Source organism: Crinia signifera, chromosome 1, assembly GCF_055691185.1.
Source record: "Crinia signifera chromosome 1, ASM5569118v1, whole genome shotgun sequence".
Taxonomy (NCBI): Eukaryota; Metazoa; Chordata; class Amphibia; order Anura; family Myobatrachidae; genus Crinia; species Crinia signifera.
Window position 1 is genome coordinate 419,910,939 of NC_139217.1, and position 23,819 is coordinate 419,934,757.

Sequence of the window (23,819 nt, forward strand, 5' to 3'; positions counted from 1 at the left end):
GTACCCCCAAAATGCTTATGCACCTCCCAGCTAATACCCAGAACATGTATGTGGTGCCCATTTACTTACAACCTGTCCAGTATACCCATCATATATTTCTCATATTTTTGGTAAATTTCCAGATTGTAATGATTTAGAAGCTGGTCAAAAGGTGCTTATATAAAAGGAAATATGCATAAATGTTTAAGAAAAGAAAAAAAAACTAACAAACTGTTTTATTGTTTCTTAAAGATCTCTTAAACATCTGGTTAAAAAACTTTAAGGGATAAACAAAATTTAAAAAAAACAATAACAAAAAGTGCTTAATATAAACATGAAACACAGAATAAAACCAGTGGGGGTGGCAACAAAAACAAAATGTAGTTCCGGTGGGACACAAAAAGGAAGTAAAACATTAAAATCAGTTTGGTAGATGCTAAATCTTAGTTACCAAAAGGACCCTCTGATGTTAAAGGGATGGAGCAGTACTTACCACCACTTCCCCACCATTCAATCTGTGCAAGGCAGGCTAACCACTACCTCCCCAAATAAAGTGGTATTCAATGCAGATGGCAAAGTGTTTTTTATGGAGAGGAGGAATTTTCTTTCTGTGAATCCCATCTTGCCGTATTCAACGTGAGCCTGGGATTACCGCGGCGGCGGTGGCGGTGGTGGTGGCGGCGGAGGGCGGTGGTAACTATTCCTGTGAAAAACAAAAGGAATTAGAACAGTAATAAAATTAGTGTTATTTTTTCTGTGTTTGGTAGATGCTAAATCCTAGTTACCAAATGGGCCCTCTAATGTTAGAGGATGGAGCAATACTTACCACAACCTCCCCACCATTTATTATTTACAGTTTCTTATATAGCGCAGCAGATTCCGTTGCGCTTTACAATAGTAGACAGTGATAAAACAAACTGGGTAATGACAGACAGACTTGGGGGTTAGAGGGCCCTGCTGCAAGCTTACAATCTATAGGGATATAGGAGGGAAACACAAGGACAGGCATCAGTAATAGCATAGCAGTCCCACCAAGTTACAAGTCCAGAAGGGAAGCTATAAAATACATAAGTGCCTCAGAGTGTTATGCGTGTAGAACTTAAATATGATAGGCTTGCCTGAAGAGGTGAGTTTTCAAGGAACCCTTGAAAGTTTGGAGGCTAGTGGAGTCTTAGTGCGTGGAAAGGCATTCCATAGGATGGGAGCAGCCCGATGAAAGTCCTGTAATAGTGAATGGGAGCTAGTGATCCGTGCAGAAGAGACGCAGATCATGTGCAGAGCGGAGTGGTCGAGATGGGAGATATTTTGCGATTAGTAAAGAGATATAAGATGGTGCAGTATGGTTAATAGCTTTATATGCGAGTAGAAGTGTTTTATATTGAATACAGTAAGATAAAGGCAACAAATGAGCGTCTTGCAAGGAAGAGCAGCCTAGCAGCAGCATTTAAAATGGATTGCAGTGGTGGGAAGACCAGTTAGGAGACTATTGCAATAATCAATGCGGGATATAATGAGTGCATGGATAAGAGATTTGGTAGTGTCTTGTATTTGGGATGTTTTTTAGATGCATGTAACATGATTTGGACACTGACCTGTCCTTTCTTCCCCACATTCAAGTCGAGGATGACCCCTAAGCAATGAGCTTGAGGGGTAGGGTAGATTGTAGAGTTGTCAACAGCGATGGAGATGTCAGGATGGAAACTGTTCTTAGTTGGCAGGAATAGAAGTAATTCCGTTTTGTAAATACTAAGTTTGAGTTGGCGAGAAGACATCCAAGATGAAATGGTAGATAGACATTCAGAGAATCAGCCCAAAACCACTGGTGACAACTCTGGGGTTGATAGATAGATTTGATTATCATCTGCATATAAGTGATACTGAAATCCGAAAGAGCTGATTATTTTGCCAAGTGAGGAAGTATAGATTGAGAAAAGCAGAGGACCCAAAACTGAGCCTTGCGGAACTCAGACTGACAGAGGTAGTGAAGAGGAAGCAGAGTCAGAGAAGCGAACACTGATAGCGTTCAGATAGGTAAGATGTGAACCAGGAAAGGGCTGTATCATTAAGACCTAGGGAGTGTAGTGTTTATAAGAGAAGAGTGATCCAGTGTCAAATGCAGTAGAAAGATCTAGAAGAATAAGTAGTGAATAATGGTCTTTAGACTTAGCAGATGATTAACCACTTTAGTCAGTGCTGTCTCAGCGAAAGCCTGACTGAAGCGGGTCTAATAGGGTGTGAAAGTTAAAAAAGTTTGTGAGGCGAGTGTAGACAAGTCTCTCCAGTAGCTTGGAGAGGCATAGGAGCTGAGAGATAGGACAATAGTTAGAGAAAGTTAGGGTCAGAATTTGTTTTTTTTTCAGAATGGGAGTAATCACTGCATGTTTGAGCAGAAAAAGTACCAGCAGCAAGAGAGAGATTGCAGATTTTAGTTAAGGTTGGAATAAGCACAGTAGATAGATTTTTAATGACTTGTGCAGGTATAGGATCAAGAGGCATGGTAGTAGAGTAGGAGGATAAGAAGAGTGGATACTTCCTTTTCATTTGTGGGCAGAAATGAAGAGAAAGAGGGTTCAGGTGGGGAGGAAAGAGGGTTAGAGGTTGTGGAGCATACCATTTCATCTTGGATGTTATCAATCTTGTCCTTAAAGTAGGAGGCAAGTTCTCGTGCACTGATGGTAGCCGGTGGAGGCTACAGAAGAGACTTAAAGGTGTTAAAGAGTCGCTTAGGGTTGGAGGCATGAGAAGAGATGAGAGATGGGCATGATGTTTGTTTGGCAGTGTCCAAAGAATTGCAGTAGGAGCGGTAGCTAGTCTTATATGCAGGGCTATTTTTCAGCAGGCTCCAGAAGGAACTGAGGCCCTTATTCTAGTTCACTCTTTCTGACAAAATATTTTTTAGATGGACAAAACCATGTGCACTGCAGGTGAGGCAGGTGTTACTTGTGCAGAGAGAATTAGATTTGGGTGGGGTTTTACTTCAAAGTGAGATCTATATTGCAGTGTAAAAATAAAGCAGCCAGTATTTACCCTGCACAGAAACAAAATGACTCACCCAAATCTAATTCTCTCTGCACATTTTAAATCTGCCCCCCCCCTGCAGTGCACATGGTTTTGTCCATCTAAGAAGGATTTTGTCAGAAAGAGTGAACTAGAATAAGGGCCTCAGTTCCTGCTGGAGCCTGCTGAAAAATAGCCCTGCTTATATGTGAGGAAATCAGTCATACTATGAGATTTACGCCATCAGCGTTCTACTTACTGTGACTGATTTCATAGTAGTCTTGTTGTTTTGGAGTGCCACATTTGGCATCTAAGCCTACTTGGGCTGTAATGGGTAGCTGGAGCCACTACATCAAGGGCTGTTTCAAGAGTCTGGTAGTGGTGGGAAACAGCCCAAAATACCATTCCAATTCTGCAAGTCAAGCCAACATACTAACTAATACCTCCCCACCTAACAAGAGGGTATTCAACGACGGCAAAGTGTTTTTTATGGAGAGGAGGAATTTCCTTTTTGTGAAACCCATCTTGCCGTATTCAACGTTAGCCTGGGATCACCACTGCAACAGGGCCCAGCGAGGATCCCCTTCCATGAGCAGGTCAGCAAAACAAAGAAAGCTCCTTTAAAGTATCTGTTAGCCTTTATATAAGCAGTATACATACTGTGATGGTGATTATGGTGACTTCCCCCTCAAAATACAGATACACAAGTACCCTTTAATAATTTTATTGATCAGGCCCCCAAAAACCTTTTGCGGCTATATATATATATATATATATATATATATATATATATATATATATATATATATATATATATATATATATATATATATATATATATATATATATATATATATATATATATATATATATATATATATATATATATATATATATATATATATATATATACATATACATACACACATACAGAAATATATTCCATCTTCTGTATTATACTCTACACTTCATACACTGTTATATGACATGTAAGGCCATTAAAGTTATTTAGCTTAAATATCTGTCTGCCATGATGTAATCATTATACATACCATTGTGGTGATGGTCACAGTGACTTCCCCCTAAACATATAGAGATACACAAGTACCCTTTAATAATTGTATTGATTAGGGCCGCCACAAACTTTAATGCGGCCCAATATATACACATACAGAAATATATTCCATCTTCTGTATACCCTATACTTCATACACTGTTATATGACATGTAAGGATATTAAATTAATAAATTATTTAGCTTAAATATCTGTGTGCCATGATGTAATCAGTATACATACCATGTTGGTGATGGTCACAGTGACTTCCCCCTAAAAATACAGATATACACAAGTACCCTTTAATAATTGTATTGATTAGGGCCCACACAAGCCTTAATGTGGCCATATACATACATACAGCAATATATTCTCTCTTCTGTATTATACTGTATAACATCCCTCTTATACCTAATACCTCGCCCAATAGGCCCATCATAAATTTCAGCTCCAGGCCAATGCAGACCATAATCTGGCACTGACTGCAGGTGGGGCAGATGTAACATGTGCAAGAATATTAGATTTGGGTGGGTTATATTGTTCCTGTGCCATGTAAATACTGGCTGCTTTATATTTACACTGCAATTTAGATTTCAGTTTGAAGACCCCACCACACCCAAATCTAAACTACCTGCACACATGTAATCAGTCCCACCTGCATGGTGGTGATTCAGCAAGGAATGCATAAGCAATTAAAGCCACTCTGGTGTGAGTGTTATAAGCCACCCTATTCTCTGTCATCCAGCACTCGGACTTCTGATTGCATGGTATACATACACCGGATGCACTCGCAATATACTGTGAAATTCTGTGCTTGAAATGCACATCCAGTAGATCTATAGTAGGTTAGGGATCATTCGTCAGACAGCAACTAGGTCGACAGTCAAAAAGTCAACATGGGGTTTTTCCATTTTTGACATTACTGTAGATAACCAATGGGCACCAAGGACTGAATAGGGAACACAACCAGAAAGCAAGCTTTGCAGTATGTACACAGAATGGTTTCATGTTTAACCCCATGGGGGTGGCTTTTTATTACCATGTCACCACTCCCAGGTGGGTATTAAATGATGAGTTGATCAAGTAAATTCATCTTACAATAATTTAAGAATACAAAATAAGCAGATTTCAAAATATGTTGCCATGAAGGCAAATTTATCTTCCATAAAATCAAGAATGGCCTCAGGACAGGGGTTCATCTGTAGGTCGACCTATATTTGGTCAACATGCGTTAGGTCGACCATGGAAGAACAGCAAAATCATTAGGTAGACAGTCAAAAGGTCGATATGGGGTTTTCACTTTTTTGGCCCATAATGTCGACAGTGGACATGGACACTGAAGCATAGTGCTGCACTCACCATGCTTCAGGCACGGTGCCTCACTTTTATTCTCCCACCATGCCCTAGTGGTTGATAGGGTATGAAATACTGCCTGTCGGCACACGTTAACTCAAAAAAAAATGTGAAAACCCCCCATGTAGACCTAATGACTTGTCAACCTTCAGTCATGACGACCTAAACGTCAATATGAGACTGCATTATCTTTCATGGTTTTTTTTGGTACTTGTATAATATCTGAGCGCCCGATTTTTTCATCGGGTCGGAAAAATAGGGTCGATCGCATGCGATGTGGTGGACCCGATTTTTACATTGGATCCAATGTTAAATACCCCCCAGACCCCATTGTTGGGCATGGAGTTGATTTTATATAGTGTGGCCAGCGTAGCGAGCCACCGAGCCCGAAGCGTGGCGAGCGCAGCGAGCCCCGCGGAATACATGTTAAGTAATCCGCATCCGCTCGCTACGCTTCAGGCTCGGTGGCTCCCTACGCTGGCCACACTATATAAAATCAACTCCATGCCCACATGGATAGTGGGTTATGAACAGGGTGGGTATACAATAAAAAATGGGGTCCGGGGGCATTTAACATTGGACCCAAGGTAAAAATCGTATCGCATGCGATTTGGTTGCATGTGATGGACAAAAATCGGGTCCATCGCATCTGATTGTATGCCTTAAGTTAAGGCATACAATCCAAAAAATCAGGTATCAAATATTACACAAGTAAGCTTTTTTTTTTTTTAATCGATTATGCATGATACTGCCATATCTTTTTTTTATCTTGAATTTAATTAACTTTGCAGAAAAATCTACCCCACATTGAATTAATAGTGGTGAATACAGACCTAATAACCATTAAGTAAATATATTTATATCGCATAAATCATTTGTCTGCCATGATTATTATTATATTTTTATTTATAAAAAAGGTGCCACAAGTGGTGTGCAGCGCCATACATATAGAACACAATAGAACAGCACAGGGTACACAGAACTAGACCTAATGCTGGCCATACACGCTGCGATATGGGCGTGCTTTCCGTGCTTAACTAGCACGGATCACATTGCATTGCATTGCCTGTCCATGCAATGCGATGCAATGTGATGAAAACTAAGTACAAAAAGTATGTGCAAGCACATACTTTTTGTACTGTGCGATGAGGTGCCGCCTTTGAGGTGCTCAAAGCACAGAACGCACAGCCCGCATCGCAGCGTGTATGGGCTGCTTAACACAATTATTAGTACACAATACAGCTGAGATATAGGGAAATGAGTGAGAAGAGATGCAGGTATAGATTGTAGGTGAGTAAAAGGGTGTACACACGGGGAGATTTTGGCTAATGGACAATTTTGACTAAGCAATTTTGGGAAAGATTTTGGCTAGATGCACTGGAGATTTTGACCAAGCAATTTTGTCTAGAGGTGTACACACGGGGAGATTTTGACTAATGAACAATTTTGATTAAGCAATTATGACTAGATGCACTGGAGATTTTGACTAAGCGATGATAGCCTATGATCTAGTCAAAATTGCCTTACCTGCACAGACAATCTATGCTAAGCAATTTCTGCTAGACAATATTGATTAAAGGGGTATACACATGTAGAGATCTGTGCTAAGCAATTTTGCTGGTGTCAAGATCTCCCATGGAGAGCACATACACCCGCAGAGATTTTGCTAAGCAAAAAAAAGGCAGGGTAGTGTACACACAGAGAGATTTGCAGTCATTTGCTAAGCAATCTGACTATATTTTGACTGCATGCACTGACTTTCAGCTCAAAGCCGCCCAGTGTGTATGGCGCAGCAATGAGCAGGGAGCGCTGCTGCGCACTCCTGCAACATTGCCGGGAAAGCCGTTCATTGGCTTGTTATACCAGCAGATGAGCGGCTTTCAGGATGGCTTTGCATAGCACTATGCTATACAACGCTACCTCCCCCTCCAAAGTAGTCCTCTCCCTCCACTAATCCTCCTAAAGAAGGCATGCAGAGTTAGTAGGTATAGCAAAGGATCGAGGAACCATGGCTCTGGTACAACAATACAGTTCAGAAAGATAGTGTCAAAATAGAGAAAAGACTTACTTACCATAGTGGTACCCGTCACCTTAAAAAAAAAAAACACAAGCTATTCCTGCTACAGGCCTTGGTTAGTTCCCATATACACACTTATGAGACCTGTAAACCAAGCACAGCTCCTGATGCATCATTACAGGTTTGTGTGGTCTGCATGCTAATTATGTTCACTTGTAATTCGGCTAATCAGTTATAGCTTCTCACATAGGCCCTTATACTGGTTCACTCGCAAAGGCAAATTCCTTCTCAAATGGACAAAACCATGTGCACTGCAGGTGGGGCAGATGTAACTTGTGCAGAGAGAATTAGATTTGAGTGTTATTTTGTTTCTGTGCAGGGAAAATACTGACTGCTTTATTTTTACACTGCAATATATATATATATATATATATATATATAACCATTAAGTAAATAGATTATATAGCATAAATAAACATAATGGCATGGCGACCTAAACCCATGTCGACCTACATGCTGTAGACCAAATGCATAACTCCCAACATGAACCTCTCCAGGAGGGACACAATGCTGTGTTCCTGGACTGCCCTCTTAATTTAGGATTACCATCACCTGATTTCAAATGCCTGTATGGTCGCTTAACCTGTTCAAAACAGGTGATGGTAATCATAAATTAAGAGAAAAAGATAGAATAGATTGTAAGCTTCTCTGGGGCAGGGACTAGGGTTACCACCTTTCCCCTTTAATTCCGGACACATATTAATTACACAGGTTCTGTGGCTGGCTGACTTCAAGACTCCATTTCACCTGGTTTTAAACTTCCACAGAACCTGTGTAATTAATATGTGTCCGGAATTAAAGGGGAAAGGTGGTAACCCTGCCAGGGACTGATGTCAATGTTCAAATATTATCTGTACAGTGCTGTGGAATATGTGTGCGAAATATAAGAAAATGTGTCTTTAGAGATGACGTCATTTCTGAGATCTGTGGGGAGTAAGTGTATAAGAGAATGTAAAAGGACTAAAAGGGTAAAAACGTTGTTCCTCTAATTGCATGTTAGTAAAGGTGGATTTGTGCTTGAACTAGTTATTGATATACCTAAACAGTGCTGCGTGAGAAAATGTAACTATATCTGCCAATCCAAAACCACCATCAGATTTAGGTAGTTCACGTCTAGAAAAAGAAATTCTAGGCTTTTTACCTGCCCATATAAACTTGGAGACCATTTCAATACATTTCATGTACATTTCAATATGAGAGCTTGGCTTTCGATCAACAAATGACATACAGTAGGAATCATACCAGTTCACCATTCAAAACTAAATGGGGGGAACCCACAATTTCAGCCATGCCTAGATAGTCCAACTTGACTGGAGGGCTAAGGGTATTGATGCTATCCGTTACATTTTCGATCCAGGTGGGGTTGTGCTTCCCTTCTATTCATTAACTGAAGTTTATCATGTTTATCATATCCCAAATCGCCAATTTTATTAGAAGCCCGTCACTTTGCTTGATCCCAACCCATAGCAATGTCCAATTTGACTTTGCCTGACCCTATATTGTCTTTGCTTTCTTCAAGTAATATTCTTGTTTATTATATTAAATGGTACTTATGTACTAACTGAGCTGCCGATTTTGAAATCGGGTCCATCGCATCGCATTCGACCATATCGCATGCGATGCGATGCGATGGACCCGATTTTTCCATAGGATTCAATGTTAAAATGGACTGAGTCCATTTTAACATGGAATTCAATAGGAAAAGGGGTCCTTTTCATACCCCTACTATCCAAGTGGGCATGGAGTTGGATATAAACCTGTGGCGAGCGTAGCGAGCCACCGAGCCCGAAGCGTGCCGAGCTCCGCGAGGGGACACAGAATACCGTCCCCGCGCGGGGCTCGCTACGCTCGCCACGCTTCGGGCTCGGTGGCACGCTACGCTCGCCACAGGTTTATATCCAACTCCATGCCCACTTGGATAGTAGGGGTATGAAAAGGACCAGTTTTTCCCATTGAATTCCATGTTAAAATGGACTCAGTCCATTTTAACATTGAATCCTATGGAAAAATTGGGGCATCGCATTGCATCGCATCTGATTGTATGCCTTAAGTTAAGGCATACAATCAAAAAATCGGCAGCCCAGATAATACATAAGTACCTATTAAATATCTCTATTGAGACAAAATGTTCATCCTAAGGGAATATTTGATAATCCTGGTCTTCCTCCTCTCAGTACTTTATAAAAACCATTACCTTTGGTCAGGGCAGGTGCAAGGCACTGGAGCACCCCAGGCGAATCGGGGTGGGGGCGCCCCGATGCCGGGGGAGGGAGGGGGGGTGGTACCTGTGTAAAAAAATTGCTGCCCCGGCGTCCCTGCAGTGCTGGGGCGGTCAGGGTTGTCCATGCCGTAGGGGTACCTGCGGCGCCGTCATGTGTATAAAGCTGGCTGCGGCCGGCGGGGTCCCTGTAGTGAATAGCAAATAACTAGCGCTTCCCGCGCCGCCGCGCGCATAGCGCTAGTTATTTGCTATTCACTACAGGGACCCCGCCGGCCGCAGCCAGCTTTATACACATGACGGCGCCGCTGGTACCCCTACGGCACGGACACCCCTGACCGCCCCAGCACTGCAGGGACGCCGGGGCAGCAATTTTTTTACACAGTTCGCTGGGGGTGAGGGGCGAACTGCCGTCATCCAGGTGCAGGCGCCCTAGGCAAATGCCTAGAGCTGCCTAGTGGTGGCGCCGGCCCTGCCTTTAGTTTTAACACAATTACACACAGCTTCCCTACAGGAAACTTATTTAAAATTCCTTAATAGAGCCTGCATTTCTCTGAAACAGCACTCCCATTTTGTCCATGGAGACATTGGAGCCTGTTGTAAATGTAAAATGTCTGGGGCTTCTTATTTTCCAAATTTTTGGGAGTGTGGCAAAATCAGGAACTTGTGGGACAAGTTAATGTTTCGCTGAAAACATATTTCTGCGTGTTTATTTCTAAACTATCAGGTTTGGGACTTAGTCTAAAAAAAAGAAATGAATACCCCTACTGAATGTCATTCTGAAACTTATTTTTACACACTTGATTCATACTTATCATACCTGCAATAACTGAAATGTGTTTTATTTAGAGCCTTATAATATATTTTCCAAAGCATACAGAATAAAGTCAATAAGTTTTAAATATTTATTAAAAATTTCCTTTTTTCAAGCATTGATAGCAGTTTTTCAGATTGTTTTGAGGTTCATTGAGAAGTTTCAAACACTTGGAAAAAGCATTTCGCCCCTTACCGGGACTTTCTCAGGGTTTTGAGAATTACAAGAACTATTTTAGACTACTTTCAAAACAAGGTGGTTATTATATCCTGATGATTTTTGAGGTGCCTGAAGTACGTAGTGAGGTATAATATTACTTCTCCTTCATATATATTGGGGAAATTGTGAATAGTATCCCCTATTTTCTTCTCCTATTGGGTGTTTGAATGGGCCTACTAGGCAGGAAGCAGTTTTTTTAAGTGTAATGTCACTCCAAGTCCTTAATTTGGACAGTGAGTTGGTGAATGAGACCTCTCACTCTTCATATGTAGTCATACCTTTAATAGATTAAAATACTAATATAGACAGCTTCATATGATCTTAATAGACCCGGTATAAACAATTTATTCAATACAGAGTCAGAGACTGTCCAGGAGGTATTCTCCGTTTTTAGATATGTGCTCTGGTCAACAGCTCTGCATGAATGACTATATGAATCACATAAAAAAATTATTTAAATGTACTGGGATATGTATATATATATATATATATATATATATATATATATATAAAAGGAGGAATATCCGATAGCCAACAACAACAATAATAATAATAACAACATCAAGTTAACATACCCTTAGGGGATAGTCTTCTATGTCGCTTCAGTCCAATAAACACAGAAGGGGATCGTGATTAATGACTGATGGTCATCATCACAGTATCCAATTAGCATCCATTTTTATCAGCCGGCAATGGAATAAGTTCCGATACCATGTGTTATCGCAGGCTGCTTATCAGGAAATATGCTTTCTGTGCATGGGTCCAATGGTGGGGGCACAACGCATATACACAACAGGCCCTGTGTACTCACACATAGTGCCCTTTAATCCCCAGCCTGGTTGGCAGGCTGTGGGCATTTGTCATTTTGAGAAACAGTTTAGTTCCTCAAAACGAAGTTGAAATGCCTCCGTTATATACTGTAGGAGTGCTAAAGTCACTGTCTGTGTCTTGGGATGCATATAGTATATATACAGTATAACACTCTGGAGTAGATGTATGAAGAAGTGATAACGGAGGAGAAGTGATAACGTGCCTGGTACTTTTTCACCGGCCAATCAGCTCCTGACTGTTAAGTTACACGTTGGGTTTAAAAAGGGACAGTTAGCAGCTGATTTCCCGGTGATAAAGTAAATGGCATGTTATAAATTCTCCTCCCTTATCACTCCTTCATACATCTACCCCTCTGTGTTACCAGTCTGATCAATGATAACACAGAGTGATCACAACAGCATACCACGAACAGGAAGTGTCTGAATCAAGCCCACAGAGAAGCCCTGTTTTATGAAGAAAGCAATACCAGGCCAATATATTTTACAGATGACTTGAATAACGATAACAAATTCTACTTTACTGAACCATACTGTGTAGGGTTCATTAACGCAGCATTACGTTCTTACTTTCTTGCTTGTAACTGAAACCACACGGGAGTTCTGTTTCCTGACACACCCCTTGTAGTCTGTGTTTTCACATTGATGGCTGGACAGCTGGTTACTTCAGCATGAGCATGAAATAAAGGCTATGATTTCAGCAGACTGATAAACATGTTTTTCTTGGACATTCAAATCTTATCCAATGGAAAGCCCCACGAGGTTCATTATACCATCCTCCTCCTACATACAGGAATTGTGCCAGCAACCTGTATAAGAGAATATCACAGTTTGTTACTATCTATAAATAATTAGGACGTTATTGTAAAAGGACCACTGTCGAAAAATCCAATCTCTTGTAAAAACAAGAACCGCGTGACATATTCTATAAATCTAGCATGACAGCAAGCAGTTTTACGTAACTGGGTTGTATAATAGTTGGATATGTTTAGTATATTATACAGTAATTATATTACTAATAATATCTAAAATCCACCAAAAACTATTAGCACATGGTAACAGCATTTGCTATATGTAAATGCTACCTATTTAGCTTCTAACACATACTTCCCTAATTTTGAAAACTAGTTTCAGGGAGATTATAGTTGGTAGTAGAATTTTGCACAGTGCCCCATTGAGAGGGCGTGCCATGCTCCACCCAAAGGGCGTGTCGAGTTCCAAATATGGAAATATTGTGGCACCTAGAAGCGTGGGTGTGTACTGCTACATGTGAGAGAAATCTTTTAAAATTACTTATATCCAAATGTAGATGAGCCCAACGCAGTTAGTAAGAGATACTATACTTTCTAAAGTGCTGGGAAATGGTGCTGAGGATTCAATGTAAATTTATATATCTGTCATTCATTTTTTCCACAAAAAATGTAACAGTGTAATAATGTAGGCTAGGTGATATGAGGGAAATTGCTAGACTAATGATGGAGAGAGGGAGATTGCTGCTATTTCAGGGAGTCTCCTGCAGAATGCAGGAGGGTAGGCAACAAATGTTCTAACACGAATAACAAAATGCATTTACCTAGATTTGCAAAATAGAAAATGTTACCCTATGAGAGTGTGTGCCTAGGCTGCCTTGACTAAAAGCAACCACATGAGTATCATCCTCCTCAAATGCAACAATCTGAAAACATAAAATGAGGCATAGAAACATAGAAACATAGAATTTGACGGCAGATAAGAACCACTTGGCCCATCTAGTCTGCCCCTTTTTTTAAACATGTTACCTCAAACCATATTTGATCCTTATTTTTTTGTAAGGATATCAATATGCTTATCCCAAGCATGTTTAAATTGTACTACTGTATTTGCGTCTACCACCTCTGTTGGGAGGCTATTTCACTTATCTACTACTCTTTCTGTGAAAAAATTCTTCCTCGCATTTCCCCTGAATCTTCCTCCCTCTAGTTTCAGTGCATGTCCTCGTGTTCTGTTGCTCCTCTTCCTGTGAAGAATGTCTCCCACCTGTACCTTGTTAAAGCCCTTGATATATTTGAAAGTTTCTATCATGTCCCCCCTTTCCCTTCTCTGCTCTAAAGTATACATATTAAGATCTTTTAGTCTTTCCTGGTACGTTTTGTGATGTAGGCCATGCACCATTTTAGTTGCTCTTCTTTGTACAGTCTCTAATGTATTTATATCCTTCTGGAGATATGGCCTCCAGAACTGAACACAATACTCTAGGTGAGGTCGTACCAATGACCTATACAGTGGCATTATTACTTCTTTCTTTCTACTGCTGATACCTCTCCCTATGCAACCAAGCATCTGACTTGCCTTCTTCATTGCTTTGTTACATTGCCTACCTGCTTTTAAGTCCCCTGAAATAGTGACACCTAGATCCCTCTCTTCCTCAGTAGTTTCCATTATAGTGCCATTTATACTATATTGAGTCTTTGGATTTCTGAGACCCAAGTGCATGATTTTGCATTTTTTGGCATTAAACTGTAGTTGCCATTCTCTTGACCATTTCTCTAATCTGCCTAGATCCTCAATCATTTGTTTTACCCCTCCTGGTGTGTCTACCCTGTTGCATACTTGCCTACTTTCCTGGAAGCTGCGCAACCTCCCAATCTGGTGGAGTGCATACTCTCTAGTGAGGTGAGCAGGATGGGGAGATAATACCAAGGATGACAGGTTCATAGGGAGGGAGCAAGGGTAAAATGACATCAACTGTGTCATTCAAACGCTTCTGATGGATCCACAAATAGTAGCATTTAGCAGCAACAGGGGGTGTGGCCTAATGCTGTGAAAGTCGACAAGTATGAAATAAGGTGACCAATCCTCTCACCACATATAAAGCTTCAAATTATACTTATGGGTATATTTACTAAAGTGATAGTTTCAGAAGTGGAGATATTGCTGTAGCAACCAATCAGATTTAAACTGTTAACTTCTAGAAGGTGCTAGACATATGATAAGTAGAATCTGATTGATTGTTTTGGGCAACATATCTACTTCTATAAACCCGCACTTTAGTAAATATACCCCTTAGGGGTGAACTTACTAAGATGGGAGTTCTACTGAAGACAGGATTTTGCCTATAGCAACCAATAAGATTCTATCTATTATTCTAGAAGGTGCTGAATAAATTTGAAACAGAATTCGATTGGCTGGCTGTCACATATCACATGATTACATCCCCCAATGAACTTGCTTTTTTGCATTTTGTGAGAAAAACCCGGGTCTGTGCTGTTCATACTGCCATACACCCGTGTATTACCCAGTAGAAACCCTGCAAAAAAAAACCTGTGTCTAATTCCCAGAGCATAACACCCGGGAATTTCACAAAGACCCTTTCACACTGAGACAGGACACGGGAAATTACTGCTTGCCCTGGCAAATACCCAGGTTTTTGCGGCAGTGAGAACGGAGTATAATGCCGTGTTCTCACTGCGAGTGAGAAAGACACGGCTTTTACCCGGCAATAAAATGCTGGGGACTGACGCGCTGGACCCCCGTTCTCACTGCAAGGCAAATTCCCGGGTGAAGAAGTTCTACCCGGGAATTTGCCTTTAAACACGGGTTTTTCAGCAGTGTGAACGGGTCAACCCGTGTCTGCATATCCAGATCTCAGATGCGGGTAAAAAGAAGGGTTTTACCCATGTATAAAATCCGGATATGCGACCCGTTCACATGTGTTAAAAGGAAAATTCCCGTGTCTACATGCTAGACCCGGGAATTTGGCTGCTGTGAGAACGGGGTATAAGGGTGATTTGTCTTTTCAAAGTAATGGGGGATTGAAAAATGGTGCATGTTTTATACAGAGACTGGCCAATCACATTATTAGTTAGCGTTAGCCTTAAAAAACATAATATAATAACTAAAAATCACCTACAGTAAATACTGTATAATACAATGTAATCCCTACTGCTAAACAAAAGGTTAATCACATGGTTGCTGACACACGGATACACAGATGCTGACACACTGATACACAGATGCTGACACACTGACAGACAGTGACTGGTTATTGAGGGCAGGGTACAGGGTATTGAGAGATGGTGGTGATATTGCTGGGGTGGTGGGGGGAAGCTTAGGTTGCCAGGGGTGGGGTGGTCGTGAACAGAGTTTATGCAGGGTTTGCCTGACGACATTGTGTGTGTGGGGAAAGGTTATGCCCGTGCCCTGGAGAAAGGGGTTGTGATCTTGGAGATTGGGGTATCTCCCAGACCCCCACCCACCCCCACACACACACACACCTTTATGGTATAAATGGTAGACAATGTCTAGGTTGACAGTCACTCGGTCGGCGACTAATGGTCGACACTTTGAGATGGTCGACATACCCATGAAAACTCATTACGACTGTTTTCATGCCGACCATGTCTATGTCAACCATAAACTTGTGTTGAACTTTTTGTCAATGTTGACTTTGGGTATGTTGTTCAAGGTGATGACCTAGGCACTGTTGACCATTAGTGATCGGCCTAGACCAGTGGTTCCCAAACTGTGTGCCGTGGCTCCCTGGGGTGCCTTGGGACACTTGCAGGGGTGCTACGGGTTGGTGGCCCATGACCAATTCAAATGATTTATGATCAATTATTTATGGACAAAACCAGTGCTGGTGGCAGCCAATCATAGACTATGTGAATAATCACAAGAAAATCTAGCCCTTTAATACCTAACTGAACCTAAGAAGCACATATAAACACAATCTACTTTTATTTTAATAGGGGGGGGGGGGGGCCTAGGGGTGCCGTGGAAAAATTCTGATACTCTAGGGTGCCGTGATTCAAAAAAGATTGGGAAACTCTGGCCTAGACATTGTCTACCCAGTGATCGCATACCACAAACACTGGGGGTGATTCTATAGTGATCGGACAGGGCCGAATTCGGCCACGTTCTGATGGTGGGGGTCTGCGCATGAGCATTTTTGCACATGTGCAGACTAGGAAGGCCAATCCTGGGATCGGCGGAATCCCGTGATTTTGGCCTAAAATTGGTGGGATTGGAAGCTTCAATCACGGGATTCCAGGATTAGTACCCCCGTTCAAAATTCACCATTTTTTTTAAAGCGTTGAGCACCATAGAATATGGTTCAGATGCTGTCCGGCTCACTGCTATAACCCCCGGCTCACTGCTACTATACCCCATGTTTGCACAGGGAGGGGAGGGAGGGGGGCGGGCGGGCATGGAAAACACTGGTTGTTCCCTTGGGAAAGCAGGCGGCCTGATGCCAGCTCGTGGGCAGGAAGCTAATGTCACATGACGTCAGCGCCTGTCCCCTCTTCCCCTGGCAGACTCCGATGGAAATAAAAGTCAGTTTAGACCATTTTTCATCATTAGAGCAGTAACATTCTGGAACTCATTGCCGGTGGGGGTGGTTACAGCAACTACTGTTCATGAATTTAAATTGGATACATTTTTGACCACTATGGGAATCCTATAAATATGACTTACTCAAGTCAGTAGTTACAAGTCAAATAGGATGACTAATGTCTTTTTTCAATCTTAATTGCTATGTTACTATATTACTAAGGGGAGAGACATCATTCGATGGTTGTCGACCATCGAATAATTTCTCACCCCTTCGGCCGCGTGTGAGGGGATGTGTGCACGTATATCCCCTTGCATGGTACAGAGGGGATTCGATGGTGGGGGTGGGAGTTCGGGCGGATGTACTGAATCAGGCCCACTTTGTGTTACCCTGCTGACAACTTGCAAGCTGTCCCCTCCAGCCAGTGCTGAAGTCAAATTAAATTATGTTTAAATGATATTGTACTACAGGTTGAGTACCTCTTATCCAGAATATCCCTTATCCATAGTCTCCAGAATGTAATTTTTTTCTTTAGTAAAAGCACTACTGGGTACATGATATGTATCTGGCACTACTGGGTACATAATATGTAACTGGCATTACTGAGGACATGATATGTAACTAGTACTACTGGGGACATGATATGTAACTGGCACTACTGAGGACATGATATGTAACTGGCACTACTGGGGACATGATATGTAACTGGCACTACTGAGGGCATGATATGTAACTGGCACTACTGGGGACATGATATGTAACTGGCACTACTGGGGACATGATATGTAACTGGCACTACTGGGGACATGATATGTAACTGGCACTACTGGGGACATGATATGTAACTGGCACTACTGAGGGCATGATATGTAACTGGCACTACTGGGGACATGATATGTAACTGGCACTACTGGGGACATGATATGTAACTGGCACTACTGGGGACATGATATGCAACTGGCACTACTGGGGACATGATATGCAACTGGCACTACTGGGGACATGATATGCAACTGGCACTACTGGGGACATGATCTGTAACTGGCACTACTGGGGACATGATATGTAACTGGCACTACTGGGGACAAGATCTGTAACTGGCACTACTGGGGACATGATATGTAACTGGCCCTACTGGCGACATGAAATGTATCTGGCACTACTGGGGACATGATATGTAACTGGCACTACTGGGGACATGATATGTAACTGGCACTACTGGGGACATGATATGTAACTGGCACTACTGGGGACATGATATGTAACTGGCACTACTGGGGACATGATATGTAACTGGCACTACTGGGGACATGATATGTAACTGGCACTACTGGGGACATGATATGCAACTGGCACTACTGGGGACATGATATGCAACTGGCACTACTGGGGACATGATATGTAACTGGCACTACTGGGGACATGATCTGTAACTGGCACTACTGAGGACATGATCTGTAACTGCCACTACTGGGGACATGATATGTAACTGGCACTACTGGGGACATGATCTGTAACTGGCACTACTGGGGACATGATATGTAACTGGCACTACTGGGGACATGATATGTAACTGGCACTACTGGGGACATGATATGTAACTGGCACTACTGGGGACATGGTATGCAACTGGCACTACTGGGGACATGATATGCAACTGGCACTACTGGGGACATGATCTGTAACTGGCACTACTGGGGACATGATATGTAACTGGCACTACTGGGGACAATATCTGTAACTGGCACTACTGGGGACAATATCTGTAACTGGCACTACTGGGGACATGATATGTAACTGGCCCTACTGGCGACATGAAATGTATCTGGCACTACTGGGGACATGATATGTAACTGGCACTACTGGGGACATGATATGTAACTGGCACTACTGGGGACATGATATGTAACTGGCACTACTGGGGACATGATATGTAACTGGCACTACTGGGGACATGATATGTAACTGGCACTACTGAGGGCATGATATGTAACTGGCACTACTGGGGACATGATATGTAACTGGCACTACTGGGGACATGATATGTAACTGGCACTACTGGGGACATGATATGCAACTGGCACTACTGGGGACATGATATGTAACTGGCACTACTGGGGACATGATATGTAACTGGCACTACTGGGGACATGATATGTAACTGGCACTACTGGGGACATGATATGCAACTGGCACTACTGGGGACATGATATGTAACTGGCACTACTGGGGACATGATCTGTAACTGGCACTACTGGGGACATGATCTGTAACTGGCACTACTGGGGACATGATCTGTAACTTGCACTACTGGGGACATGATATTTAACTAGCACTACTGGGGACATGATATTTAACTAGCACTACTGGGGACATGATATGTAACTGGCACTGCTGAGAACACTATATATAACTGGCACTACTGGGGACATGATATGTAACTGGCACTGCTGAGAACACAATATGTAACTGCCACTACTGGGAACATGATATGTAATTGGCACTACTGGGGACATATGTAATTGGCTCTAAATATGTGCAAGAAAATGATTGCTTTGCATTCACATACAGTGCCTGAGATAGGACACACACTTTTTTTTTAAATCTTGATTCATACACAAATAAAATATATGTGTGTATTTCATGTGTTTAATGTGTATATACAACATACTGTAAATGAAAAACACCTAATTGAAAAATAAAAATATTACAAAATACGGAATAATCCGTTATCTAAAATTCTTATGGTCCAGAGTATTTTGGATAAGGGATAGTCAACCTCTATTATATTGCCACTTTCTTTATATTGAGATGAAAAGGACTAGCAAAGTATTCTGTTTGTGGCACACTACAAATGCTAGATATAAAATGTAACTTTTAATTTTTAATATTGTAATCCGTTGCCACAGCTAAAATTAAAAACTTTTTGTAGATAAAGCGTCAGAAGAAAATCTTTATTAAAATATTCTGTGTCCAATTCAGCTAGGTGTGTGTGTCTTTAGTATGTATGTATATATGTATATATATATATATATATATATATATATATATATATATATATATATATATATATATAGAGAGAGAGAGAGCGAGAGCAGACTCTTGTATTGCGCTGCGGGAATTTAAGTAATTATAATTATGTGGGGGCTGCCTTACTCACAAGATCCCCTCTTGGATGGGGGATAAGGGGAAATATAGAATACAATTGTGGGTTGGCGCCCCTAGTGTTGCTCTTCACAATTAGATCAATTAAGCCTTAGGCTAATTGGTACTTGTTTCCTAGCACGGCGCCCGTCGTGGGTAATCGCATACCTTAAGTTAAGGTAACTTAAGGTATGCGATTGACGCGGCCGACACGATATTTTGCTATTTTTTAGCCTTTTTTCCCCGTCAATGAAAAATTTTTATAGGTCCCGATGCCTGCAATTAAAATCGCTGGCGCCGTGCTAGGAAACAAGCACCGGCTAATTCACTTTAGCATACAGTAAAAAGTCTGTGTCATTTCAAATGTTTATTAAAAAGTCTCTTTTTCCACACAATGGTGACAATTGTTCCAAATCTTTATGTTTATCATTGAGACATTTCAGATACTTGATAACAGCAGAAGAATAAACCCAATGCATTTCGTTCCTTAATGGCACTTCATCAGGGGTTTACCTTCAGTGGCTGTGCTCAGGTCACAGGCTCTGTCTAAAGGTAAACACCTGATGAAGTCCCATTAAGGGACCAAATGCATTGGGGTATACAGTATTCTTCTGCTGTTATGAAGTATCTGAAATGTCTCAATGATAATCATAATCAAAATGGATCAATTGTCACCATTTTGTGGAAAAATAGACTCTTTAATAAACATTTGAAATTACATGGACTTTTTACTGTATTCTAAAGTGCCTAATGCTTAATTGTGAAGATCAACACAAGGGGCATATATATATATATATATATATATATATATATATATATATATATATATATATATATATATATATATATATATATATATATATATATATTATGTAATCGTTTGTAATCGTTTATATATATATATATATATATATATATATATATAGCGATCTGCTGGCACGCTTCCAATCTCCATCAACTGCCCTGGTGCCGGCTCAGACTGAAATTATATAAGAATGCTTGAGCGGCTGCACTCATGGGACTTTGCTCACCATACTCCAAATTAACACGCAGGAGCCGTGTCTCTTAGCAACGTTTCGGGAAAATTTATTCTCCCGTCCTCAGGCTTAAACAAAGTGTAACCCATGTTACACTTTGTTTAAGCCTGAGGACGGGAGAATACATTTTCCCGAAACGTTGCTAAGAGACACGGCTCCTGCGTGTTAATTTGGAGTATGGTGAGCAAAGTCCCATGAGTGCGGCCACTCAAGCATTCTTTTATATATATATATATATATATATATATATATATATATATATATATATATATACATACATATATATATATATATATATATATATATATATATATATATATATATATATATATATATATATATATATATATATATATATATATATACATACATACATAGGCAAATCTAGAATTATGGTAATGGGTGGTCCCAGATCTAGAAACAAGAGTAGGGAGACCTTTGCGCGGCGCAGCCGCGCGTCAAAAAGAGGGCGTGGTCTCATGGGAAGGAGGCGTGGTATCACAAAAAAGGGTGTGGTATTACACTTTAGACCATACACAGTAATGCCCATTACATATTTTAGCAAACTTCGTAATACCCATTACACATAAAGCCACACGCCATAATGCCAATTACACATAAGACCACACACCATAATGCCCATTACACATTGTGCCACACATCATGATGCCCATTACATACTATATAACAAACCGTAATGCCCATTACATATTTGCCACATAAGTGCCGCTTACCTACGTGCTCATTGCTAGGGGGTTCCTGCTTAATGGCACCATAGCACCCATTACACATGATGCCGCACACCACATTACTGTATTCTAAAGTGCCTAATGCTTAATTGTGAAGATCAACACAAGGGGCATATATATTCTGTTTGTGGCACACTACAAATGCTAGATATAAAATGTAACTTTTAATTTTTAATATTGTAATCCGTTGCCACAGCTAAAATTAAAAACTTTTTGTAGATAAAGCGTCAGAAGAAAATCTTTATTAAAATATTCTGTGTCCAATTCAGCTAGGTGTGTGTGTCTTTAGTATGTATGTATATATGTATATATATATATATATATATATATATATATATGCATAGGCGAATCTAGGGGGTGGTCTGGGGGTGCACCGGACCACCCATTAGCCCATTTTGTAGCTGAGGGCTGAGGGCTGGGGCTTTTCAACGAGCCCAGCCCCGTGTCTCTAGCCCCATGTGAACCGGAGATACTGCCAGGCAAAGCTGGAACGTTTTCCCTATAGGATAACATGGGACCCGCTAATTCCGACCCCCACCCAGTTCCAACGGCTGCCAGTTCCCCCTTCGGCAAATCGCTGGGCCTTCAATCTGATACCAGGCTGGATCCATATGGGTTAATTGGTTCCAGGGATATTGAGGTTAAACCGTTTTTTTTTTCATTTCTTAAATGTAATTTTAAGACTGTTTGGGTGAGATTCTATGCTATGCGCTAAATGCGCATGTTTTATTTGCGCAACACATCGCCGCAAATCGCACTTTTAGAAATCGCATTTTTCAGTCAAAATGCGCATATTTAATGTGATGCGCATTGGAGGCTGAAAAGTGCGAAGAGGGGCGATTTGCAGCGAAGTGGTGCGCTGTATTTAGTCCTGAAAATGTGCGATTTTCATGTCTGAAAATCGCACATTTGCAGGACAGCGCAAAGTGTAAAAAAAAAAACCGAGCGCGGGGTCCCCCGCCCGAGTATAACCAGCCCCGGGCTCACTGAGCCGGTGCTGGTGACATAAAATCAGGGTCCCCGACAAATCGGGGTCCCCTTGATTTCATGAAACCAGCACCAGGCTCAAGGTCCGGCGCTGGTTCCCAAAATACGGGGGACAAAGTGACTAGGGGTCCCCCGTATTTTAAGAACCAGCACCGGACACAACCAGCCAGCAGGGTAATGCCACAGCCGGGGGAAACTTATTATATAAGCTCCCGCGGCCAAAGCATTAACCCCCTGGCTGGTCAGCATGGGCAGGGGTCCTGGGGAAGTGGGGACCCCCCCAATGAAGGGGTCCCCCCCCTCCAGGACTTACCAGCCCATGCTGATAGTCCGGGGCTGTCCCCGATGCCCCTGGGCGGTGGGCATCGGGCTGATGACTTGTGTAAAAAAAAGAATTAAAACTATTGTTTTATACTGGCGAACTATCAGTCCCAGCAAGCCTACCCCGCATGCTGGGACTTGGGGAACCACAAGTCCCAGCATGCGGGGCATTAAAGGGCCCGCTGGCACTTGTAGTTCTGCAGTGCAAAAAATAGTTCACAAAATCACACTGACACACTGTAAAATAAAACTTTAATACACACAAAACACACACACACACACACTGATACTTACCTACCTTGAGCCCGTAGGTCGGTCCCTGGATCCTGGGTCCGTCCTCCGGGGCTCCAGGGCAGAAGAGTCCGGTTCCGGGGCCTTGGTCCTGGTTCCAGGGCAGGTCCTGGGGTTCCGGGGCTCCTGGGCTGCAGAATCCGGGGTCCGGGATCCGAGGTAGTCCCCAGGGGTACCTAAGGAAGCAAATCCAACTTACCTGGTCCCCGGTGGCGACCTCGGACTCCTCACCGGTGACTGCGCTGCTCCCATGTGGTACCCGGCTTGCAGGACTTTGACCGGCGCTGAGATGTTTCCTCCTCGGCGTCTCTGGACAGAATGATTTTTTGGCCAATCAGGAGCCGAGAAAGTCGGCTCCTGATTGGCCAGAAATCATTCTAACTAGAGACGCCGAGGAGGAAACATCTCTGCTGTAGATGCGCTGAGATGTTACTTCCTCGG

The 23,819-nt window shown here is 41.8% G+C and overlaps 1 protein-coding gene across 1 annotated transcript in view; it reads right to left on the bottom strand.

Moving 5' to 3' along the window:
* The window catches only part of ATG10 (autophagy related 10), a 138,094-nt gene extending 130,506 nt beyond the window's left edge, over window positions 1–7,588 (bottom strand). Inside the window, exon 1 of the mRNA XM_083151848.1 lies at window positions 7,456–7,588. The gene's annotated coding sequence lies outside the window, so the exon portion shown is untranslated. The remainder of the gene's footprint in view (window positions 1–7,455) is intronic.
* Window positions 7,589–23,819: the final 16,231 nt, after the last annotated feature.